Here is a 24968-nt window from a genome sequence, read left to right on the forward strand (position 1 = left end):
AACATCATGCATAAATGGATTTCAAGGATCTATTCCTCAATTTTCATTCCCCAAAGAGAATCCTGATTGTTAGGCCTGCCTTTGTTCTAGACCGCATTGTTTAAGTCTCTAGCCAGACATGGATTGGCTGCTTGTACCAAGGGCCCCAGCTTTCATCCAGCCAGCGGTGTCCAGGGCAGATGGAACTGAAGACAAGGCCTGAAGGACTTCCCTTCAGCAGCTACAGTGGGCAGGAAACTTCCCCTACGGTGATTTCAGGCAAAGAAGGAGACAGTCAGCATTCCCTGCAACTCTGAGGACTGATCAGAGGCATCTGTGCAAGGACTAGCCTTCCTGAACTGGGCTCAGAGCCAGACAGAGAAGATGCTCAGTTTTTCCTAAACATCCTTTGCGTGTGTATGTGTGTTTCTATGTGTGTGCATGCGCATGTATGTATGTGTGTATGCACTAATTACCCAAGTCAATTTACTGGAATGCAAGAGGATCTCAAGGGATAAGCAATATATTTTGTATAGATCTACACATGCATACATAGTAATAAAATCAGAGGTCTTTCCTTCCTAAGGCCTTAGTCTTAAGGCAGTAATCCATCTCTTCCAGGCCCTGGGCTCAGGGCAGTTGCTTAATAAATGTTTATTCTTTTCAATAACTCTGTCCTTGTGTGTGAGTTCACCCTGACCTCATGCCTCAGTCCAAATCTGATCTTCCTTGATCTCAGCTTTATTTATTCTTAAGGAAGGAAGGAGTTGATGTTTGTTTGTTTGTTCCCAGAGTTCTTGGCTCCTCTGCAGTATCTGGGGGATCTCACAGCCCCCACCGTCATGTAAAAAAGCAGTCGACAGACCAGGGACTCTGGTGTGAGCCAGATGTTGCCAAATCCCACCTGTGTCGTTTAATAGCTGTGTGACTCAGGGCAGGTTCCTTACAGTCTCTGAGCTTCTGTTGATTAACTTGTAAACGCAGCTGTCAACAGTCACCTCAGAGTTGTCTGTAAGGCTTAAGCAAACCAGGAAAAGAGCACGGGGAGAGCACAGTTCTTTCAGTAGCCTGTCAGAGCAGCCACCTGCCTGTCCCCACCCATGACTCCCTCCCTCACGGGGCTCCTTCCAGGCCCCAGACTTGTACTCAGATCTCAGTTTTTTTGTGCTTGTTATTTGCTCAGTCGTGTCTGACTCTTTGCAACCCTATGGACTACAGCTCGCCAGGCTCCTCTGTCCATGGAATTCTCCAGGCCAAGAATACAGGAGTGGGTTGCCATTCCCTTCTCCAGATCTTCCCTGTTTCTTTAAATGCCTCTATTGTGTGTATGCATAGTTGTTCGGTTGTCTCTTTGAGACCCTTTGGACTGTAGCCCACTGGGATACCCGGTCCATGGGATTTTTCAGGCAAGAATACTGGAGTAGGCTGCCATTTTCCTTCTCGAAGGGTTCTTCCCGACCCTGGAATCGAAACTGCATCTCCTATGTCTCTTGCATTGCAGGCAGATTCTTTATCCACTGAGCCATCAGGGAAGCCCTTTCTCAAGTTGGCGGTTATACATAGCCTTCTCCCTCCATTGCTAATCATACCTCCCTCCCCATGATATTTTCTAAATCCAGGTGTATATTTCTTAAGCTTTAACTTTATCCACAACTCACTTCCCAAGTCTGACTCTCCAGACTGTTATCCTTCTCTCTTGCATAACCATAAAAAATTAAGATCGTCTCAATAACCCTCATTAATTTATGAATTCAGTCATTCCTTCAACTACCCTCCTATGAGTACTCTGTATTGATATCAATTTGTTCAGTTGGATTATGAAAAAGGAAAGATCAGAAGACACAAAAATGAAAAAACAAACTACTGTCTTCTTGGAGCCTAGAGCCTGGCAGGAATACTGCATTGTTGGATGACACAAGAATCTGTCATTGATATGTGATAGTTTATCTTGAAATTAACTCTTAAAGTCTGTGTACCTTTTTCCTTTTCATATTAGCATAACAAAAACATCACATCACAATCCTGTGGGGTTTTTTTTTTTCCCTATTCTGATAGTTTTTCTGGGACAGAGTAGGTTTTTACTTCAAAAAATTACAAGATTGAACGACTCAATTAAATTTTGTTAAATTCAGTTTGCTGATCTCTACAAACGAGAATAATAATCAGTATCTCACAGGTTTTTTTTCTGAAAATCAAAAGAGAAAACAAACACCCAGCATCATTCTAAGAATACAGTAGGCACTCAGTAAAGTTTGCCCTCCCTGCTTTCCTTAATCAGCAAAGAGAAAAGAAAACAGCTCCCTTTTTCCATCTACCATCAAGGAGCCAAGAAGTGTGTGCTTCCCACTCTTTTCTTCTCGATCTGAGATTGGGATCAGTCCCAACCAGGGCACTGATGTACTGACCTCCTCCCATTGCCTCAAGAATCTTCCTCAAATCAAATTTTGAGCGGGACATTTACAACCTAAGGAACCTAAGGATCTGCCGTCTAAAGGGTCTCATGAGTAATTGTCAAAATAAGAGTTATTTGACAAATAACAAAGCCATGTGCCAAATCTATCATTAAATGGCAAAGACTCCAGATCTCCTGTCTTAGAGAAAGAAGGGCAGTCTGTTTCCAGTGAAACATTAAATAGATTTGCCAGGTTGGAGGCTTTCCCTCCTAGACTCATAATACACTAACATTCTCATTTGCATGAGCTATCAGAATATCATTTATATTCTAATTACAGGCTATTTGAATATTGCATTTATATTCTAATTACAGGCTTTTGGGCGGGGGTGGGGGGAAGCTCATTTGTTTTCATGAGAGGATTGTGGTTTAAGAAGAAAGAAATGGGCAGTGGGTCAGGACCTCTGGGCACAACAGGCCCCAGAATGTAGAAAACAAAATGAAAAGTGGTGCCTGAGAAACAGAAAGCACTGACCCTTGTGGGTCTGTTAGGGAAAAACCAGGCAGCAGCACAAAGAAAGAGGTATTTCTCACTGTAACGGGAAAAAACCAACTCACGGTAGATGGTACACAGCTTTAGGGACCGGCCACATAACCCAACACCCATCCTTGAGCGCCTTCCTCCAGGTAAGGTTTCCAGATGATCTTTTGTACTACAGATGATACTCAGATGGGAAAAAATTAAACATGTGAAAAATCCCTTTGTCTTAGGGAAAAAGATTTTTGGACTTATAACTGTACTGAATAACTGCTTTTGCATAGTAAGCATTGATCTTCGATACAGAAGCCCCATATATGATGTTCGAATTTTTTTTTTTTACAAGTTCATTATAGTATTAGGCTCAATAAATATAAACTGTGCCATCTCTAAAATCACGTAGGTGCTTCTCTGGCTTTATCTGGGGGATTTTTTCTTAGCCTTCTCACTTTCAGTCAGTTTTCTCTGTCCCCTGGGAATACGATGAAATTCAAATGACAGAAACACTGGGTAATGATTGAGAAACCCATGTGAGAAATCTGGCTTTGCCACTGATGACCTACCTGGGAGGCCCTAGGCAAATTCCCCTGGGAGGTTTCCTCTGGCCTGTTGCTCTGTCCAAGGAGAGTGGATCATTTTCTTTCTTCTGTTGCCATGACAGCCATAGGAGGGGACCTTTGCTATGCTGCAATGGCTTGTTTGTTTGTTTTCTGTGTCATTCATGAGTTTCTTGTAGGCAGAAATCTTATTTTCGTATAAGCAGTGAACTTAATGAGAGCAAAGCCCCCCATCTCCAGCACAATCCTGGCACAGAGCTGACTTTCAAGGCCTCAGAACTGCTTCTCCCTCAGCCCACATGGTCTTTTGCCCAAGTGTCCCTGTGACTGATCTCCACTCTTAGCGCCTCTTCAGTGAGGCTTCTCTGACCACCTACCCTAAGTATCCCCCTCCAAGTCACTCTCACCTCTCCTCCATATCATACATTTTATCTGTTCTTAGCATCTGCCATCATTTGGCAGTCTCAGCTGATCACTTGTTTCTTGTTTACTTTATTTTCCCCTTAGGCTTGAGGGCAGGGAGCTTATCAGTTTCATTTATTACTTTATCTTCAACATTTAGAAAAAATGGCTGGTACACAAATGTTTTTGAATCAGTGATTCTAACTGACTTTAAAGGCTTAGGTAGTTCACCCATAGTCTACAAAAGGAAAAGTGGTGCCCTTTCACAAAATACTTGGGAAACAGCCAACGTCCCCAAATGTCTAAAGACAAATATCTTCAGAGAGTTGACGATGACTTCCTGCAATGCTTGCCCTGCTGGAAATAGTCTGTATGGCATGCGCTTACTGCCAGTGCCCTCATCATTCAGTTGACCATGGTAGCCCTTCTGTACTTCAGTCTTACATTTTCGATATATAACAATTTTACATTATTATTATCTATCTCATTATCCCTACTGTTCTACCCTTGCCTGATTTTTTGACAGAGTAATGTTATAGAAGGACACTTAGGTATACAGTCAGTGGTGACAATAAAATCAAATTGGATAGTATCTATAACTTGAATTATTATAGAAATGTAAATCCAACATAACTTCTGCTGATCTGAATTATTTATTTTCCTAATAATTCAAGTAAATGAGTTGCTACTATATTTTAGAAAGTAAGGCCTGTCTATGTATATGGTATTTCCAAATTGATTGTCATAAAAATCTTGGAGCAGATAAACAGCACCATCTATCTTACACTGAGTTTCCAAATTCAGAGTTTGAAACAGGGTAACCTATATAAATAAGAAGTAACACATATTTACTCATCACAGGAGAAACTGTCAAAAGAATATGGTAAGAGGAAATATGGAAAGAAGCCATCAGATGCCCTCAAAAGTTTAGCTAAATAAAACAAATAAATAGAAACACAATTTGGTTAAAAGTTGAAAAGTGACAAGACAATATGCAAAAGTAAAACAGAAGACAGTATTAACACTATGATTAAAGTAAATCAAATTCCTATTTAAAGGTGTATGGAAAACTGAGTCCCATACCTAATGTTTCAAGAATATTTTTTCACCTGTTAAAAAATGGACTCTGCAAGAATAAAAACTCAAACACCTCTTCAGATTTCATATGAATCTTATGTAACAGTATAATTCAAATCAATCTAGCTCAGGTTTTTAAAGTACTTCCTGGAAGCAAATTATCTGGGTTAGTAAGTTGTAGCTTCCTTCAATTTCTTTCCAAGTGATAAAATTTGTGTGTCGATTAGAAACTGTCTTTTGATCTTTGGCAGAATGATTGTCAAAGCCCCTGAGTGAGCCATAAAATAATAAGCATGATCTGCTTCTCAAGAAGCCTGGTGGAAAATGTCATGCATGTTGGTTCAGTGTAGACTGGTGAGACCTTGCAATAGGTTAGTTACTTCTCCCTCTCAGGTTCCCCTCTTAATAGACGATGACAGTACCTACTACAGAGGTTTGTTGCAGGGTTTAAATGCACAGGCTGTATGAAAGGGTATATTGCAGAGCAGAGCACAGACCATGGAGCCAGACTTTCTGGGTTCAAATTTGACTTTTGTCCTATACTGCTCTATGTCCTTGGTTTAATTTTCTTACATGAGAAGTGAAAATTAAATACCTACCTCATAGAGATATGTATTTAAATAAAACAATGGTGTCTGGCACATAAAACACTCCCAGTAAAGATAAAAAAAAAAAAGAGTGTTGTTTTATTCCTTCATGGTGCTTTCAGAAGTAACATGCTGCTCAGAACTTAAATTGAAAACTACTCTCAAGAAGGATGCAAAATCTGAGTTTAGAAAAGATAATATTACCGAAATTGTTATTCAGTGCTAATACTACACAAGATTAAAAACAGTTTGAAACTGTCAGAGATACCAGAGGTTCCTTGATCCAACTCCCTGATTGTATAGATGGCATAACTGGGACCTGAGCTGTGATAACACAGCCAATTAGCTGCTGGGCGGGACAAAAACCCAGGGGTCCTGATGACCTCCTAGCCAGTGTTTTGGACATGGCATATTAAAGCAGCGGTAATATTTTGTGATTTTGACTCAGTTGTATCTTTTTTTTAAATGGAGTTGCTGGATAAAATAGCAGGTGCAATTATTTCCTAGCCTTCAAGCAAGAATAAACTTTTGAGAGAATTAGCACCTTTTCCTTCAGTTGTGTTTCAGACCTTGAAACAAGAAGAAGGTTTAGGACCTTAGCTTCCTGAATAGTCCCAAATAGACACCAAACTCTCAGTTTTCCAGGGACAGCCCCAGTTTATGCCTGTTGCCTTGGTGTCCCAATTTGGATGGTGAGTTTTGTGATTTCTCTACCCAAAGTGCAATCTCAACAAAAGTAATGACAAGAGAAGTTACAGAATCTACAAAACTTCCTTTCCAGGAAAAATAAGTAAAAATTCTATTTCTCATGTTCTTTAAAGCATAGGACCAAGGAGAAAGTGTTTGTCAGGGCACAGAAGTATCATCATAATCATATTTACTACTGTGTATTGAGCAGTTGTACAGGCTTCCTGGGTGGCTCAGTGGTAAAGAATCTGCTTGCCAGTGCAGGAGATTAGGGTTCAATCCCTGGGTTGGGAAGGTCCCCTGGTGAAGGGAATGGCAACCCACTCTAGTATTCTTGCCTGGGACATCTCACAGACAGAGGAGCCTGGCAGGCTGCAGTAAATGGGGTAGCAAAGAGTCCGATATGACTTGGTGACTAAATAACAAAAACAATTGGAATAATCTCAATGAAGTATTTACTTTGCATTCATCAGGTAAGAAGATTAAAGCAAGGATACAAAGTATATGGCAGGTGTCAGAATGTGAAGCAGGGGAGCATGGCTCCACAGACTGGGCTCCGCTCTGCTGTGCTCCTCCTTCATGCATCATGTGCACGGAGTGAAGAGTTCACCCAGTGGGTGCTGTAAAAAGGTTTCTCCGACCGCAGGGGAGAATTTTCTAAAGCAAAGGGAAGAATTTGGCTCAGTTCTTGAGGTACATATCCTCTTTCATTTCATGATTTATGGTAGAAGAAAAAAAACGTGTCTCAAATGTCCTGCCCTCTTTGGTAATATCTCCGAGGGAGAGCTGGCACACAGCTGCCATTCCCCTGTCCCCTACTGAAGGTCTGACATCCACCAGGCTCTGGCAGCAGAAATCACAGGAATCATGGAGGAAATGAAGGCCAACACAAGCACACCCACTGTTTCACCACCTCACTCCACCCTTCATTTGCAGCTACACAACTTTCCCTGGGGGCCAATGATCATTGTTTTTCTCTCCATCAGAGAGGTAGTCCAGCTATGTGAAAGAGAAATAGGACAAAGGAAGTGTGTGTGTGTGTGTGTGTGTGTTTTTAAAGAAAAGCAACAGTGATTTAGATCACTTAGGTTTGTTCCAAGTAGAAGCAGTGCAGTGAATTGATTTACCTGTAATAGCTCCTTTCAGGATTTTAGACCTAGAGAAAGGATTCTGGTGACACAAAGTGGCTTTGAGGTATCTATTCAGATCTAATTTTCTTTTTTTTTTAAAAAAAGGTTTGGAAGAGACAATCTTTTAGGTGCCTATTTCTTTTGTAAATCAAACCTCGAAAACTCCATGGGGCTGTGGGTTTAGAAACAGTTCAGAAGTTCTAGGAAACGCCCACCAATAACAATAAGAACTATTCCGTGTATTTACAGAACAGCTTCTACCATTGGATCATGAAGGCATACTTCAACTGTGAGGTCACTGGTGTTGTGTAAGTCTAGAATTCATGGGGTGATGTGTTCCTTAAAGGAGTTCTGACACGTCTTTGGCAAAAGCTTTCAGATGCTATGGATTGATGCCACTCAGAGTTCTTAGCCCAGGGATATAGATCAGGCTGTAGCATGAATAAGGTACATCAGAAGGCTAACTTTCTGACATAAGATAGGAGGGAAATGAGGTTACTTAAACAAACCATATTTATATGGTGGCCATTTTTTGACAAAAATTCTTCTCAATCTATTAAAAACTATCATTAAGTTATCAAACGTGGTTTTGTCCTCTGATAGACAAAGGAGCAGTGTTTGGACCATCCGAAGAACCCATTTGGTTGAAAGCTGAAAACAAGCTGTGGTCTTGTCGTCTCTGGATCCTCCTGAGGCCCTGTGCAGAGTTCAGATAGGGATCCCCACGAGGGCGGTCAGCAGTGAGAATGAGCTCTTCACTAAGCAGCTCACTTACCAACACCGCCCTGGGCGGAGAGGCAGGGCTCAGTGCTGGTCCCAGATTACATCACCCACTCCCCATGACCTTGTATGCCAGGCTAAATTCTTCCATTCTGCGATTGGTTTTTACAGAAAATGGCTGAATAATGAAACTCAGAACCATATGCTTTTTTCCCTCTTAAACATTATTCTGAAGATGCAATCAAATAACCCCTGGCTGTTCTGTGCAGCGATTACACTTTATAAATTGTGCCAATCATTCATGTGGAGCTCAACAGGGTATACATAGGAGGCAGCTCAGTGTCCTGTGAAGGACATTTAAGGAAGATCGTACTTTTCTTTCATCTTTTTCACAATTTAATGCCCATTAAACTGGATACATGCTTCCCAGGTGGCACAGTGGTAAAAAAAATCCACTTGCCAATGCAGGAGATGTGGGTTTGATCCCTGGGTCGGGAAGATCCCCTGGAAACAGAAATGGCAACCTGCTCCAGTGTTCTTGCCTAGAAAATTCCATGGACAGAGGAGCCTGGCAGGCTACAATCCATGGGGTAGCAAAGAGTTGGACATGACTGAGCAACTGAGCACACACACAAACTGGATACTGACTACGGAATACATATGAAAAATATATTATTGGATATATATTTCAGTATACTTTGTTTCTTTATATTAAGTACACCTCGAATCCATCTTATAAATAAGGTAGGTGGGTTGTGATCTATGATTCTGTTTATGAGAATCTGCCAGTAGTCATTTAGGACTTCCGTTTATGTGCCGTAAAAAAGAGGGTATCATATGATTAAAGGTAGCCATCAAATCCTTTGGTAAATAGCATTGGGCAGCATTTGATACCAAGAAGGTATAAGATAAGGACTTTTTAAACCCAGAGGGTTAAATACAACGAATGAAATGGCTGAATATAGCTGACATTATCGAGCACTATTACATCATTGATGTCATTTACAATTCAACATACACCTCTCAATAGGAATTAAAATAAATGATCTTGGTGAATTTCAGAATAAGTCCATCATACAAAATGAAAAATACCAGCTTGGGTCCAGGGACACTTTTGCCCTTTTGAAGCAAGACGACTGACATTTTCCAGCACTAATGCTATATTTATTCAGGTTTTGGGATATCATTTCATTGATCATTATTCAGTTCTGTGAATGATCACTGTGCTCTTGAAACACATTATACCTTGCTTGTTGTCTGTTAAACAGAAATGAAAAAAATAGCATATAGGATATCATGACGTAGTGACTAATACAAAGAAAACAGTGAGACTTTATTCTTGTAGAAAAGTAGGGAGCTGATAGACTTATTTCCCTCTAGCATGTATTTTTCTAGCAGAGTGAAACCATAAGTAATAAGGCTTAAAAATAAAATACATACCAGTGAAGAGAAATAATAAAATTGCTAATTATTCTGCCAATATTGTTTTTTTCTACAAAAGCAACAAAAGCTTTAGCTCCCATTTTGATTTTGATCCATTTTTCTGGAGTTCAGATAAATTACTTTCACTTGGAGTAAAACTGCTTCCTAAATACCTCAAAATTAATATAAAAATGAAGGTATAAAAACATACAGTGAAATGGAAGCTACTACCAATGATTTTCTGAATATGATTCACAATTATATTGTAATCAAAATATAATTCTGACAGGATGCCACAGACTAATTTACAAGGTTCTAAATAATGTATCTGGTCAAAGTAGTGCTTAACATCAGAACGTGCGGGAACATGTTCCAAAGTAAGCAAGCAATGGAATTGGCCCAGATGTGACCACGCAAAGCTCAAAAGTTGATGTCTCAGCCTAGCCTCAATAATTCCTGTGTCCTTTACCTACAGTTGGTTGATTATGTGTGTTAGTTACAGGATGACAGCATCGCAATCAACCTGCATCAATGAGTGCCATTTGATAAATTATGGGGGCAAATGCAAATAGTCATGATTTTATTATAATGACAAAAACGACCAGTGTTGCCTGGTTTCTATAAGGCAACACTGTAATCAGGAATTTTCACTGTGACTATTACCTAATAAAATCTACTTAGGCTTTTGTGATGGGTGATTTTCTTTTTACTTCAAATCTAGTGAAAATGAGTTATCATGATCACATTCTTTCTTTCCACTATTATAACCATAATTTCTACCATAAATTACCTTTATCTGCTTACTAGACATCATGAAAAATTTAAACCTCATCTCTGAGTATGGCATTTTGAATACTGGAAGTGTTCATATTTACATAGATATTTAAGGATATAAAGTAAGAATTAGTAGCCTATAGCATTCTAATTACCATTCTACCCTAGAAATCTAAATCTTAATCAAAATGCAAAAAATAGAGCTTCCATTTAGATTTGATTAACATAAACAAAAAATACAAGTGTCCCTAGCTTCAGCACTTTTTAAATCCAAAGTTCCCAGCTATATCCACATATCTTGTACAGTGATGCAGGGGAGTCAGTGTTACGACATGAAATGCTAGCACTTCCTCAATCATCAAGATAAAAGCATATCTTTTTATACACTATCAACACACACTTATATACACTTATATGTATGTACTTTTATACACTTATCAACAGCATAAGAACATGACGAGAATATTCTATGTGGTTTTAGAAGATAAAGTTGAAATCAAATTCTGTTTAATATCTCTCTGATTTTACAGACACTTGAGATAATTGTGGTTTTAATTTTGCATAACACCTGGCTATTTTGATAACTCAATTAATGGTTTTGGATAGATGGATATCACCTGGCATTGCCTTAATAGGAAGGTGATATAATTTGGATGATCATGTGGTATTATAAATCTCTACTGCTTATGCTGGCCAAAGATTACTGTGCAAGAGATTTCCAAGTAAGTACAACTCCAAGCTCATAAAATCAGTGTGATTTATACAATACTGCCCTGTCCTGGACCAACTGCTGATCGTTTCCACCAGTATATATTACACACATTGGGATGACAGCAGGGACTTGGCATCTAATTACAAAGATGAGAACATCTTTTTTTAAAATTCAGGTTTATATCTCAAAGGGATTCATAATGAATGCCAACTGAATTCATTTTTGCCTAAGAAGATCTGAATCTTTCTACCTCAGGAGTCTAGCACCATATTATCTTTAGCAGTAAGGATGCAAGGGGTGTTAATATGGTTACCATATTATTGCCAAGGAAGTAAAGAGAGGAGGTGAAGAAAGATTAGGGCTGTGGCACTCAGGGAGTTTCAGGACAGAATATGTACAAGAAAACATATGTTTCAGCAGGTAGTGATATGGGCTAGAGCATATCTTGTACTGTGAAGACAAGATAAAATTCCACAGACTTGGGTGTTTACAAAAATCCTGCCTCTTTATTTTTTCCATACTTTGTCCTTGGATAAGGCTCTATTAGCAAGTCAAAGAGGAGGATAAAGTTCATGAGTGACTTGTAGAAATGCTATTCAGGACCTAAGACTGCATCTTGGAGACGAGGTATTTTGAATCTCTGTAGGAAATGTCCATAATCTACCCCTCTGGAGGGAAAAGCAATACACAGCGGCTGGAACAGGTCAATTTGGAATAAGTATCAGCAAATTAACTTTCCTGTAGGCTTTAGAGTAAATCTTTCCTAGGGATAGGGAAGTGGTGTGGTAGGAATAGTATGTGAAAGTCAACCAAAAGAAAGTCTCATGGGCCTCATTAAAACAAGCAGGGAGTAAGAAATTCTGAGGATGTGAAGAAATGAGAGGAGCTGGGACTTAGTGACTAATGAGTAAGGGACCGAGGGACCAAGAATTTGCAATCTGGATCAGCTACTTCTTTGCTGGGTCGCTCTGGGAAACTGACTTCATCTCTCTATTCCTCTGGCACCTTGTCTTTTAAGCAAGCTACTCAGTCTTACCTCATGAGGCAGCTGTGAGTAACAGATAATAAAAGCAAGCTTGAAAACTTGCAAGTACACAAAAATTATATAAATATGAAAGAAGAACAAGGACTGTTGGAATATATTATGTAGATTATACTTGATTCAATAAAAGGCTTTCATTTGCCTTTGACATGTATTTTATTCCTTTTATATTCATAAACCAAATGATACTGAGCTTTATTACTTATCTAAAAGACTTTGCAAACCTTCTGAGATTGTTGCCACATTAGAAGCAAATGAAAGATTTACAACACAAGATACTGTTCCTGATAGAATGGGGCCAAGTAGAAAGGCAATGAGACAATATTGATTTTTTGCCCAGCAATTCCTTGGCTCAAAAGAGTTCAAAAAATGATGTTAAAACTCAGCAGTATTTCTTTTCTGTTTGTTTTATATTCTTACCCATATGAAGGTTCCAGCTTATAGGGTATAAACTTATACCAAAAAATGCCATCTAGTGTCATCCATAATTCTCATATATGTCATTTAGCTAATTTAAAGTAGATTTAACCTAGAAACTGTAGTGTTTAAAGTAGATTTAACCTAGAAACTGTAGTGTTTCCCTAAAACATATGTGTATTAGTTTCTAGACTTTGACAAAGTGAAAGCCCAATAAAAATCATCATGAACTATGTGAATGTTTACATTCAGGCCAAGTCACAAATTTGGCTTCTGCTTAGAAATCTCTAACAAACAAGCTGGAACATACAAAAACTTCTGACTGGTAGCATTGTTTTCACTTCCAAAAAAGACAGTTAAGAGCAGCATATAGCCAATTTCTTATTAGTTTAAATGGATACACACCTATACCCCTCTTTCAGAACATTTGAAATAATGACTAGCCACTTCCAGTGAAAGAAAGTGAAGTCGCTCAGTCATGTCCGACTCTTTGCGATCCCATGGACTGTAACCTAGTAGGCTACTCCGTCCACGGGATTTTCCAGGCAAGAGTACTGGAGTGGGTTGCCATTTCCTTCCAGTAAAAATGTTCATTATTTACAATTTTATATGTCAGTTATACCTTAATAAACCTGCAAAAAAGTTGATTCTGTATAAATTTGCCAATTAACTGACTTTACTGTTGTATTAATACCAGTGAAGTACAATTAGAAGTGGACTGCACTTTCAGGCACAGATGCTGTTTTAATGTGGTATTTGGCCATCACAGTTGTGGTAGCCTGAATTGAAAGAGGAGTTGACTTGGGGACCCAGCCTGCAACCGAAGGCATGTCAGAAGTGAAACTGTCTGTTGAGACAATTTACACAAGGCAATTTTTGTTTAACAACTTTATTTAACAACTTTAAGTTGAGAAGTATAAAATCCATCAATGGATAGTTAATGTTTTGGGGAAAGGGTCGTTTTAGAATATGCTATCATTTTGACCTGTCAAATGGAATATTCATTCCAGCTATACCAACCTTTTTACTGTTCAATACGTGTGCCAGACATGCTCCTGACTTGGAAAGGTTTGCCATTCCATCTGTCTAGAACCATCTCCTTGCTCTTCATGGACATAGTTCCTTATGCCATTTAGAACTCAATTCAAATTTCACCATTTCAGGGAAGTCCTCCCTGATCTAAAACAGAACCATCACACCTACAGCTTCTCTCACACTAATGCTTTTACACTGTTGTCATTTGATCGCTAAGACATGTTCAAGTCTTTTCGACCCCCTGGACTGTAGCCTGCTAGGCTCCTCTGTCCATGGGATTCTCCAGGCAAGAATACTGGACTAGGTTGCCATTTCCTTCTCTAGGGGATCTTCCTGACCCAAGGATTGAGCGTTCGTCCCCTGCTTGGCAGGTGGATTCTTTACCACTGAGCCATCTGAAAACTCCACTTTCATATTATACACCCCTTATTTACTGGCCTTTATGAAGCTCTCACTATCCTTCATTTCCATAAAGCATTTGACATTATCAAAACAAGACCATCATCATGCCATCTCAAATTCTTCAGGGAAAAAAAAACAACAACTTTGTTTTCATAACAGTGAAATCTTTAAGTGGTCTCCTACTTCCCAGGTTACTTCCAACTTCTACCTCTTGTTCTCTCAATGTTAGGGCTCCAAGGCTCTGAATATATGGATTTTTACAGTTTCAACTATTAATCTCATGTGGATGATGGTCAAATTCATCTTTTTGGTAGCCCAAATCTATTAGCCAAGTTTTAGCTCTTTATTTCAGCAGACTGTTATGCATTTTTTCTCAGTATGTCATAACTCTTTAAGCTAAGATTTCTGAAGCCAAAGCCTACCTCAACTCTTCCTGGGGAGTAGGAAAGGACAGACCTTGAAAGCAATAGCTCTCGTTGACATCCCCATCAGTGTTCACTGTTCTACTTGGGCTTCATCTTTAGATGTATAGATAACCCTTTCCTCTCTCAGCCCTCATATAGACTCCATTACCAGATACATCCAGCTCTTGGCTTGTAATTTCTTCCCGTCTGTTCCTTCTTGCTACACTCACCCTTAAGTCATGCCCAAATAAAGTCTCCTAAATGTTCTCAATGCCTCAAAACTCTCTTTTCCCTACCATTACACTAAGATCATTTTTTTCTTCCTATTTAAAACTCTTAAAGGACTCCTATTGCTTATAAGATAAAGTAAATATTCTTTTAGCTTATTGTTCAAAGTTCAAAACAATCTTGTTCTAAAATACTCATATAGCCTCATCTTCACTTGACCCTCCATTTACCTTGCACTGTGGTATAAGTGGAATATTCTCTGTACATACCATCCTGCTCCTGTACCTTTCATTATAATATAATGGCTCTCCTCATCTGCCCTCCCCTCAATTTTCTGCATCGTTGACACTGTTTGAAAACCTGTCATCAATTCAAGGCTAAGGCAGATGCTTCTTCATCTCTTAAGTGTCCTCTGATACCACCCTTCTCCTATGTAATTTACAAGCATGGAGGGTATACTGATTCCTTATATGCAAGGAGAATAGAACCAAACCCACCGAGTACCTAACATGCACTGGACACTGTGCTGGGCATGACTGTCTCATTCAATCCTCACAAGAATCTTACAATGCTATTGTATCAACCCAAGTTCACACACCTAGGTGATGGAGCTTATAGTCAACCTCAGGTGGCCTAAATTAAAAAAACAAAAGTAAAATAGAAACAAAAAACCAAGAATGGAGTAGTGTAAACTAAGAATAAAAGAACTCCATGTCTATAGTTCCATTTTATGACACTGATAACATCAGGTCATAATGCACTTACTAATGGATGTGTCCTTTTTCCACATCTAGATCTATGGTTCCTTTAGGACTATGTCCTCTTAGTCCCTGCCCAGTGCCCTTTTCCCTGGTTCCATTTTACTTATCATCCAGGTCTCAAATGAAACATCATTTCCTCAATGAACCTTTCCCCACCTGCATTTTTGTCCCATCCCAGGTGAGGTCCTCTTGTTACACAATCTTATCAGCCATTGTACCTTCAGGTTTCACATCCCCAAATTCACCACTGGAACCTTCGGGTTCCATATACCCAGATTCAACCAACCACATAATTTAGCCATGTACTGGCAATTATTTACATAGCATTAACACTGCTTTAGGTATTTTAAGTAATCTATAGGTGATTTAAAGTATACAGGAAGATGTGCATGGGTTGTATGTGAATACAAATGCAGATGCAAATACTATATCATTTGGGGCTTCCCAGGTGGCTCAGTGGTAAAGAATCCACCTGCCAAGGCAGGACACACAGGAGACATGGGTTTGATCCCTGGGTTAGGAAGATCTCCTAGAGGAGGAAATGGCAACCCATTCCAATATTCTTGCCTGGGAAATCCCATGGACAGAGGAGGCTGGCAGGCTACAGTTCATGAGGTCACAGAGTCAGACACAATTTAGTGACTGAACATGCACATGCTATGCCATTTTATATAAAGGACTTGAGCATCTCCAGACTTTACTATTCTCAGGGGTCCTGGAGTTAATCACCCACATATACTGAAAAATGACTGTACTTTGTAGCATTGCTACAATTAATGAACATTTCCTGTATTTATACATTTTATTGCCTACTAATATCCAGGTATTAACTTATTTAGCTACTAAAGCAAGAACTAAGAGTCGGACACAACTGAAGTAACTTAGCACGCACAAACTAATTTAAGGGCAGATACCATCTCTCTCCTTCATAAGTGTATCATCAATGCCTCACACAGTATTTGGCTCACAGTAGGCATACATAAATATTTGCTGAGAGAATAAACAAATACCTCAGTATCTAGGACAGTGCCTATTGGCATATCATAGGCTTTTCCTATACCCTGACCCACCATCACTGAAATATTCCCTTTTTGATGACTTAATAGATGGATCAATAGATATATGAACAATTCTCAAAACTCCCCTAGTCTAGATTTCTGAGACTGGCATCCCAAGAATGATAGATATATAAAAGAAAGAGCAGAATGTTTCTATTGTCTAATATATTTTGGTGCTGATTATTAAAACCACCAGCATACTACCTGTCCCAATAGACCTCACCTTTAAGTGAGTTTCTTCTTTCCTTCCTTCCTTCCCTTCTCTCTCTCTCCCTTCCTCCCTCTCTCCCTCCCCCCACCTTTCCCTCCCCTTCCTTCCTTCCTTTTCTTTCTTGCCTTCCTTTTTTTAAAAGGCAAATCTAATTCTGGCAAGAAATGTATTTTTAATATGCTTGGCACAGCTGCTTCTGTGGAGTTAGAAATGTTAAACAATACAACACAACATAAATAATACAAATAACATAAATAACAAATAGTACTACAGTGTTAACATTAAACTGGTTCATTCAAGGAGTGGCAGCAACAAGTGTTGGTTCAAAGAAATTAAACACCTGGAGATTCCATAGATACACAGTATGTATTAACTGGTCTGAGTAGTACTTACAACCCATGAGAAATTTGTTTTCCCACACAGCTATTTCCATCTCAAGTTTAACACAGACCACATTGAAAGACCTCTTTGTTTGGGTGCAGTGTGATGCTGTTGGAACAGTACCTAAATGTCAAGATGCTATCTCTTAACACCATAGATTTACACAGCACTGTGCTTCACAGAAGCCCGATTGTGGTGGTGTTTTAAAATCAGAATTGTGCCAAAGACCTGGCGCTCCGCAAAGGATGCCAAATGGTTACCTTGGAAAATCTCTTCTCAGAAACCGGGTGGGTGCTGCATCATACTATCCTGCCCAAAGGTGAAGTCCTGCCTGCATTAGCTCTGTACTGTCCCAGGAACCAGTTCTAAGAGAAGCAGCACTGTTCAGACAATGGAAAGTATGCTTCTTCCAGTGGTGCCTAGCATAGAGTAAGCACTCATCAGTTCAGTTTAGTCGCCCAGTCGTGTCCAACTATGTGCAACCCTGTGGGCTGCAGCACACCAGGCTACCCTGTCCATCACCAACTCCTGGAGTTTACTGAAACTCCTGTCCACTGAGTTGATGATGCCATCCAACCATCTCATACTCTGTCATCCCCTTCTCCTCCTGCCGTCAATCTTTCACAGCATCAGGGTCTTTTCAAATGAGTCAGCTCTTCGCATTGGGTGGCCAAAGTATTGGAGTTTCAACTTCAGCATCACTCCTTCCAATGAATATTCAGGACTGATTTCCTTTAGGATGGACTGATTGGATCTCCTTGCAGTCCAAGGGACTCTCAAGAGTCTTCTCCAACACCACAGTTCAAAAGCATCAATTCTCTAGCACTCAACTTTCTTCATAGTCCAGCTCTCACATCCATACATGACTACTGAAAAAACCATAGCTTTGACTAGATGGACCTTTGTTGGCAAAGTAATGTCTCTGCTTTTTAATAAGCTGTCTAGGTTGGCCATAACTTTTCTTCCAAGGAGCAAGCATCTTTTAATTTCATGGCTGCAGTCACCATCTGCAGTGATTTTGGAGGCCCCCAAAATAAAGTCTGTCACTATTTCCACTGTTTACCTATCTATTTGCCATGAAGTGATGGGACTGGATGCCATGATCTTAGTTTTCTGAATGTTGAATTTTAAGCCAACTTTTTCACACTCATACTACTACTGATTGATCTTTTAAGTCTAAAAATCAGTATCTCCAGCCCAGTTTTATTCTGAGCATCAGCCTCCAACTGCCCCCTCAACACCTCTTCTTGAATCTCTGCTACTCAGGAGCCAAAGCAGAACTACTGATTCCTATACACTCTCCAACCCATGCCATAGGCTAAATCAACTTCTACCCCAGTTCCTCTTCAACTCTGTAAAGGGCACCACCGTCTACCAAGTTCCTTAAGAAAAAAAATAGGGTTCTTATGGATTACTCTTGATTTATAACATCCCACTGAAATTCACCAGTCAGTTCTGTTGACTAGTAAGTTCTGATGCCTACAGCATCCTCTCTTGCTGAACTGGCTTCTCTCCTTCCACTCTAGTTCCTTCCAAGTCCATTGCTAAATTTTCCAGCAGCCTGGGTTAACAATGCACACCAGAATATTCATTCCCTAACAGCCTCCTAGAATATTTAGAATGAAATAAGATCCACTGTTCTGCTCCTGCCAAAGGAGAACCCCATATGCTACTTGTTTCCTACTCACTAGGCACTATCCAACCACAAAGGCTTTGTAAGGCCACAGAGATATTCAACATACCAAGTGATTCTACGCTAATCGGCTTTGGCACCTGTTGGACCTGCTGCTTAAAATGCACCTCTCAGGTCTACATGGGACTTCCTCCTTCATGTCTTTCACACCACTGTTTAAACACCATCTCTTCAGATTTCCCAGTCTCCTTTGTTCTCAATTATATCATTTTGATTTTTTTCACAGCACTTGATTAAATATCTAAAAGTATTATTTGCTCCTGTGAACTTATGTATCTTCCCACTAGTTTATAAACTCCTTGAGACTGACTGTCAACGGTCACTGCTGCACCCTAGCATGTAGAAGTGTGATTGACTGACTGGCTGGAAATGAAGCTAAGACCAACATCTGCCTCAATGGGACCAGGCATCTTCCTGAGTCCTGAGATTTCAAAACTCTTACAGAGCAATATCTGGTTAGGATCAGTCACAGACAATATAAAAGAATCTAAGCTCAATTTTCCAAAAAACAAAATGAAACAAAAACTGAGACAATGTGTCCAAAGAGATAATGTGCATTTAAGGCAGCACTTAAACTCCACCTGAGACCTGATTTTCAAGCTAAGCCCGGGCACACCCAGGGAAGCTGGTACTCCGGGCTCCCAAGCACCTCTCTGTTGCCAGAGCAACTCTGCTTTAACATGCTTTTTAAAAATAAATATATAATTGGCTTCCACAAGAATGGATATCTGATAAATAGGATTCACCACTAAAAAAGAATTAAGGGACTGCTTAATATATATGTTTATGTGTATTTAAAACCTCAGATCCTAAAGAAAAAAATCAGTCCTGAATATTCATTGGAAGGACTGACACTGAAGCTGAAACTCCAATCCTTTGGCCACCTGATGCGAAGAACCGACTCCTTGGAAAAGACCCTGATTCTGGGAAAGACTGAAAGCAGGGGGAGAAAGGGACAGTGGAGGATGAGATGGTTGGATGGCATCACCAACTCAATGGACATGAGTTTGAGTAAACTCCGGGAGTTGGTGATGGACAGGGAAGCCTGGTGTGCTGCAGTCCACGGGGTCTCAAAGAGTCAGACACGACTGAGCGACTGAACTGACTTGAAAACCTCAGAAAACAGATAGGGGGCATTTCGAGTCATCGCATGCTACTCACTGCCTTTTGGTGCCACTGGCGCAGCTCTTGCTGAGACCCCCCTCATTCTTTTAGCTGGCCCTGACAGTATCTGGAAGTATCTTCTGACCCATCTGGTAATCCCTTCTTCACCCTACTCTTAAATTAACATCTCTCCTTCCAAGCCCACATCTGAGCTGCCCCTCCCCTGTGGCTGCTGGTGCTACTGAGCTGATGGTACATTCAGCAGCCTGGCCTGTGACCACTGCCCTTACTTCACTCTTCCTTCCCTGTCTCTGCAGCCTGCACAGAATCTAAACCAGCTGTGCCCAACTATTCACTTGACATTTTCCAACCAGACCTGAAATTCTCCTTTCTCATATATGGCTGTCCTAGGGCATTCCTCATATTGACTTGCCTTTTCATGTGAACTTGCCAGTGGAAATACCATCTGTGCTCCCTTAGGTTTCCCATTCTGCACCCCCACCTCACCTTGCCTTCTGGGACATATATCCCTCTCCCCCTGTGCCCACAACTCTGTATGCACCACTACTATGACATAAGTCACGCTATTTTCCTCTCTGGACTAGAGACGTAGCCAGCACTTGTACAGAGAGATGAGACTTAGAGCAGAGGAGTCTGTTGCAGGTCCCACATCAACACATACTACTTGTGCAAGTTTGGACTTCTCTCTCAGAGCTTCAGCCTCTTTACCTACAAAAATAGAATAATAGATACAAATAATACAAATAATAATATATACAAAAATATAGAATAATACTGACCTCTCAAAGTTGTAAATATTGATACATATGAAAATAATTTGGAAGCTATAAATGTGATGTGTTCTTATTTGCTGCTTGAGGGCTGGAACTATTTCCATCTATCTTTGTACCTGCCTCTTAGCCCTGATGCCTATGTAGCAGAGTTCATTCATTTCAACAAAACTCTGAGAAAAGGAGAAAGGATTCATTCTGATTCAATGTCTCAACTTGAACTTTCAAGTCACCCAGAAGAGTTCTTTCAGCTCTGGGCAGGCTTGGGGGAAGTGGGGTAGGGGGAGGAGGGAGAATGATTGAAAGAGAAGTTATTGGGCTATTTATTAACTGAAAGCAGTAAATTTGCATGACAGATTAACTGGGGGTAGGTCCAGATGAGACCCTGACAGGGCTGCTGTGAAGTTAGGACCATGCTGGGTCTCTCAGATTTCTTAGAAGTCCAGCCCCCAGGAGTTGGGGAGCTCCCAGCCCAAGAGCTCTTTAAGAGAGAACTTGGGAATACATGTAAATCCATGGCTGATTCATATCAATGTATGACAAAACCCACTGGAAAAATAATAATAATAAAAATAAATTAAAAAAAAAAAGAGAGAACCTGAATGAGACATTTGAATTAGGACCTGTATAGGTTTGTTTGATGGCCATAGTGTACAATATGCTCCCCACCAGGCTCCTCTGTCCATGGGATTCTCCAGGTTAGAATACTGGAGTGGGTTGCCAATGCCCTCCTCTAGGGGATCTTCCCAACCCAGGGATCGAATCCACCTCTCTTAGGTCTCCTGCATTGGCAGTCAGGTTCTTTACCACTAGCGCCACCTGGAAAGCCCCTCAGAAGGGGGTTAGATAGGAGAGTAAGAAAATGGGCTCCCTGGAGTGATGCTCCATGGAGAAGTTTTAAAGGATGATCTGGTTTCTGTATTCAAGTACCAAGGCTTGGTTGATGCAGGGACATTTCAAGAGAAGCTGTGCCTGATTTCCTCTGATTCAGCTTCTTTTCCATCTTGTAGTGCTCGAGCTATTTCAGTTGTACACTGAACAAGGGTACACATAGGAAGATATCATTCACATACTAAATTTGTGACTTTTTGTTGTTGTTGCAAGTTTCTGCCAAAAAAGTCAAATAAGTGTCTTCACCACCACTGTTGGGATACACACATATTGGATCATCACTATTCCTTAATCATCTAGCCTGCACCTCCACTCCCCCAGCAACTCTTTAAAGACAAGGACTGTGTCTTAGTCATATTTATTTTGGTAATATATATTTACAGGACCTGAAATACAATATTTATTCAGTAAATCTGGTTGTCTGACTGATGCATGTGGGTTTTATAAGTTTTATCAGGAGGCTTCATATTTTCCATTTTTTATTCCTTTTATGTTTTCCTCCCAGACTTCAGGTTTTGTCACAGAGATAGTACCTTCAACAAACAATATAAATCCTCACCCAACACACAAGTTAGAAAATATCATGGCAGGAACCCCCATGAGGAAATAATCTTTTCAGGACCTAGTTTTCCACCCTTTCTGCATTTCCAAGTTATCAGATGCATTTTCCTACAACCTAAAATTCAGGACACTGATCAAGTCAGTTAAGACAATTTTATTCCAAGCCTGCTGAGTATAAAGGGCTGCATTTTGCTCTGGGAAGGGATTCAAAGTCTTTCCAAATAAATGGCTTGCTTGTCTAGCTGTCAGAGTGTGGACTTCTTTGGCACTCTTACCCTAGTCCTGATTCAAGTTTATGCGCCAGAAACGGAACTTCTGCCTCTTTCAAATTCAACAAGGTCTTCAGACCATGGTAGTCTTGCACAATATGGACCTGGTATTAGAGCAACTGAGGGTATTTACAGTGTATTTAAATAACATAGTGCAAAGAATAGGAGGTTTGAAAGTCTGGCTGGATTTGGCGAACTGACTTCCATAAATCTAAGACCTGAAAAATACATTTTTTGTTGAAACGTTGGAAAGATTTTTGTCAACTTTTTGCTTCATTAGGATTTCTTTAAGTTTTCCTGGTAACCAGGAACAAGTTTCACAATTTGTGTCACACTTGGCTCCTGTTCCGGGGAGTGAGGAAAAGCTTACTCTTGCTTCAGTAACCCCTGCACAGTGGAGGATAAGGAGCTCAGCACGGAGGAGGCCTGCCAGCAGTTAACCCTGCCAAAGCAAACAGGAATTAGTGTGGACAATGGGACGATTATGTGGTGGAAAATGGATACCCTGAATGAAGGCAGGAAAGCCACATCAATTGTATTTAGAAACTGCGTCTTACCCCCAGGTTATAAAGCCTTCCCTCAGAGCGTTCAGAAGATGTTGCTGTTTCACTGAAAACTCACCCACCAAAGGTCAATGGGTGGAGCTGAAACAGAATGCTTTTCTCTTGTAACTGCCTGTGTGTCCTGGTACCTGGCCACAAATCTTTGTGCCACCACCATGTCCTGGCATTCACTCTAGTATCAGGCCTTCCAGAGCTCCCCAGAGGAGAAGGGCAGAGCTCAGCTGCCAGGGGCAGAGGCAGAGGGCTCAGTAGTCCCCTCAGTAGGCCTTCTCCATGCAGCTTCCTGACAGACATCATCGGCCAATGGCCGGGCTCAGGCTGGTCCTCTGGTGAAAAACCTGAGCTCAGTCCAGGCTCAGCAGAACTGATGAGGGCTATGTCCTTGAGTGTAAATGATTTTTCACTCCCTGTTTCTTCCTTTTTAAGAACCAAAATCAAATGAATAATTCTGTTTCAAATAAACAATAAAGCCAAACTATACAATGAATCATATGACACTCATGTAATCATCATCCAAGATTTCTATGTATTACTATTATTTGAAAGAGATCTGTTTTATTCCATTTTGTTTTCTAAAAGAAACATAACTTTTAAGATACAGTAAATCCCCATCTTCATCCTTCCCTACCTAGGAGGTACCACCTGAAGTTGACATGGATTGTTCCCATGTGGTTTTTAGGACTTTTATCACATATGTTTTTATTCATAAAATTTTATATAAAAAGATCTTGTGTGTTTTTTAAACTTACATGAATAATACAGTTATCTTTTAAGATTAACTTTTGCACTGAAACTAATGTTTTTGAAGTTTATTATTCCAAGTACTGGTAAATTTAGCCTTAAGATTATTTAATATTCCTTCAAATTAAACAAATAAATCTAGCCTTCTATTCAAGGGCATGCATTTTCCCCACTTTATCACAAAGAATACAATCAAAACACTTGCACATTGATTCTAGCATGTGTATCTAGTACTTAAGTAAACAATAAATTAGAAGTACATTTGCTGAACCATAGTTAACTTTACCAAATGATGGCAAAATTGTTCTCCAAGAGGTTGAACTAATTTACGAACCCTCCAGAAATGTGTAACGTATTCACCATAACTTTATGTCAATAGATTATGTTTTGCTAATCTGATATCCTCAAATGGCAGCTCAGTTTCATTTTTCAATTTCCTGGTAACTAGTAAACTTGAGCTCAACTAGTGAAGTTGAGCGTATTTTCATTTTTCATATGCAATTGCTCATGAGTGTTTCTTGCTTTTAAACTGCCTCTTCATAAGTTTTTAGCTACACTGCCTGCATGCTAAATTGCTTCAGTCATATCCGACTCTATGTGACCCTATGGACTGTAGCCCAATAGGTTCCTCTGTCCATGGGATTCTCTAGGCAAGAATACTGGAGTGGGTTGCCATGCTCGCCTCCAGGGCATCTTCCTGACCCAGGGATCCAACTCCCATTTCCTATGTCTCCTGCTTTATTAGGCAGATTCTTTACCACTAGCACCACCTGGGAAGCCCCTTGGCTGCTTTTCTACTGTGTTATTGTAGAGGTTCTTTATATATATATATATATATATTTGAATGTTTAAGTTCTAATTTTTCATCAAGATGTATTATAAGAGTTTACAAAAATTATATTCCTACTAAAAAATTTTTTTGTCATGCCAGTTGGAATGTGAGACCTTAGTTCCCTAAACAGGGATCAAACCCATCATTCCCCTGCACTGGAAGGTGAAGTCTTAACTACTGGAGAGCCAGGGAATTCCCAGTAGAGATTTTTTTATAAATTTGGGGTTTATATGTGGGTCCCATAGATTTTCCCAGTCAGTGACTTTCCTTTTCACTTTGTTTATGGTTTCTCATAACTTTTAATATAGTTTAAATTTGTTTTCTAAAGTAGTTAGATGTATTAATCTATCTATAATTTACTGGTATTTTGTGATTTTATAACAAAAAGAACTCTAGGTTTATATACTGAAATTTCTTCTATTTCTATGTTTTCTCTCTTTAAATTATTAACATATTTATTACACCCTCTACTCCCATGAACCTAAGTTTTTGAGTAAATACATCTTCCATGTTTTTTCTAATTTTGTCTTTAAACCACTTGGGAATGTGAATTTGTATGTCATGAAAAAGTAGTTTAATGTTATTTTTTTCCATATGTAATCAATTG

General features: G+C 39.8%; 1 long non-coding RNA gene across 1 annotated transcript in view; it reads left to right on the forward strand.

Annotated features, from left to right (window-relative positions):
• LOC133049294 (uncharacterized) overlaps positions 1 to 24968 on the forward strand; it is a 122870-nt gene that overhangs the window by 25624 nt on the left and 72278 nt on the right. The gene's annotated exons all lie outside the window — the stretch shown is intronic.

The sequence above is a fragment of the Dama dama genome, chromosome 30, assembly GCF_033118175.1.
Source record: "Dama dama isolate Ldn47 chromosome 30, ASM3311817v1, whole genome shotgun sequence".
NCBI lineage: Eukaryota > Metazoa > Chordata > Mammalia > Artiodactyla > Cervidae > Dama > Dama dama.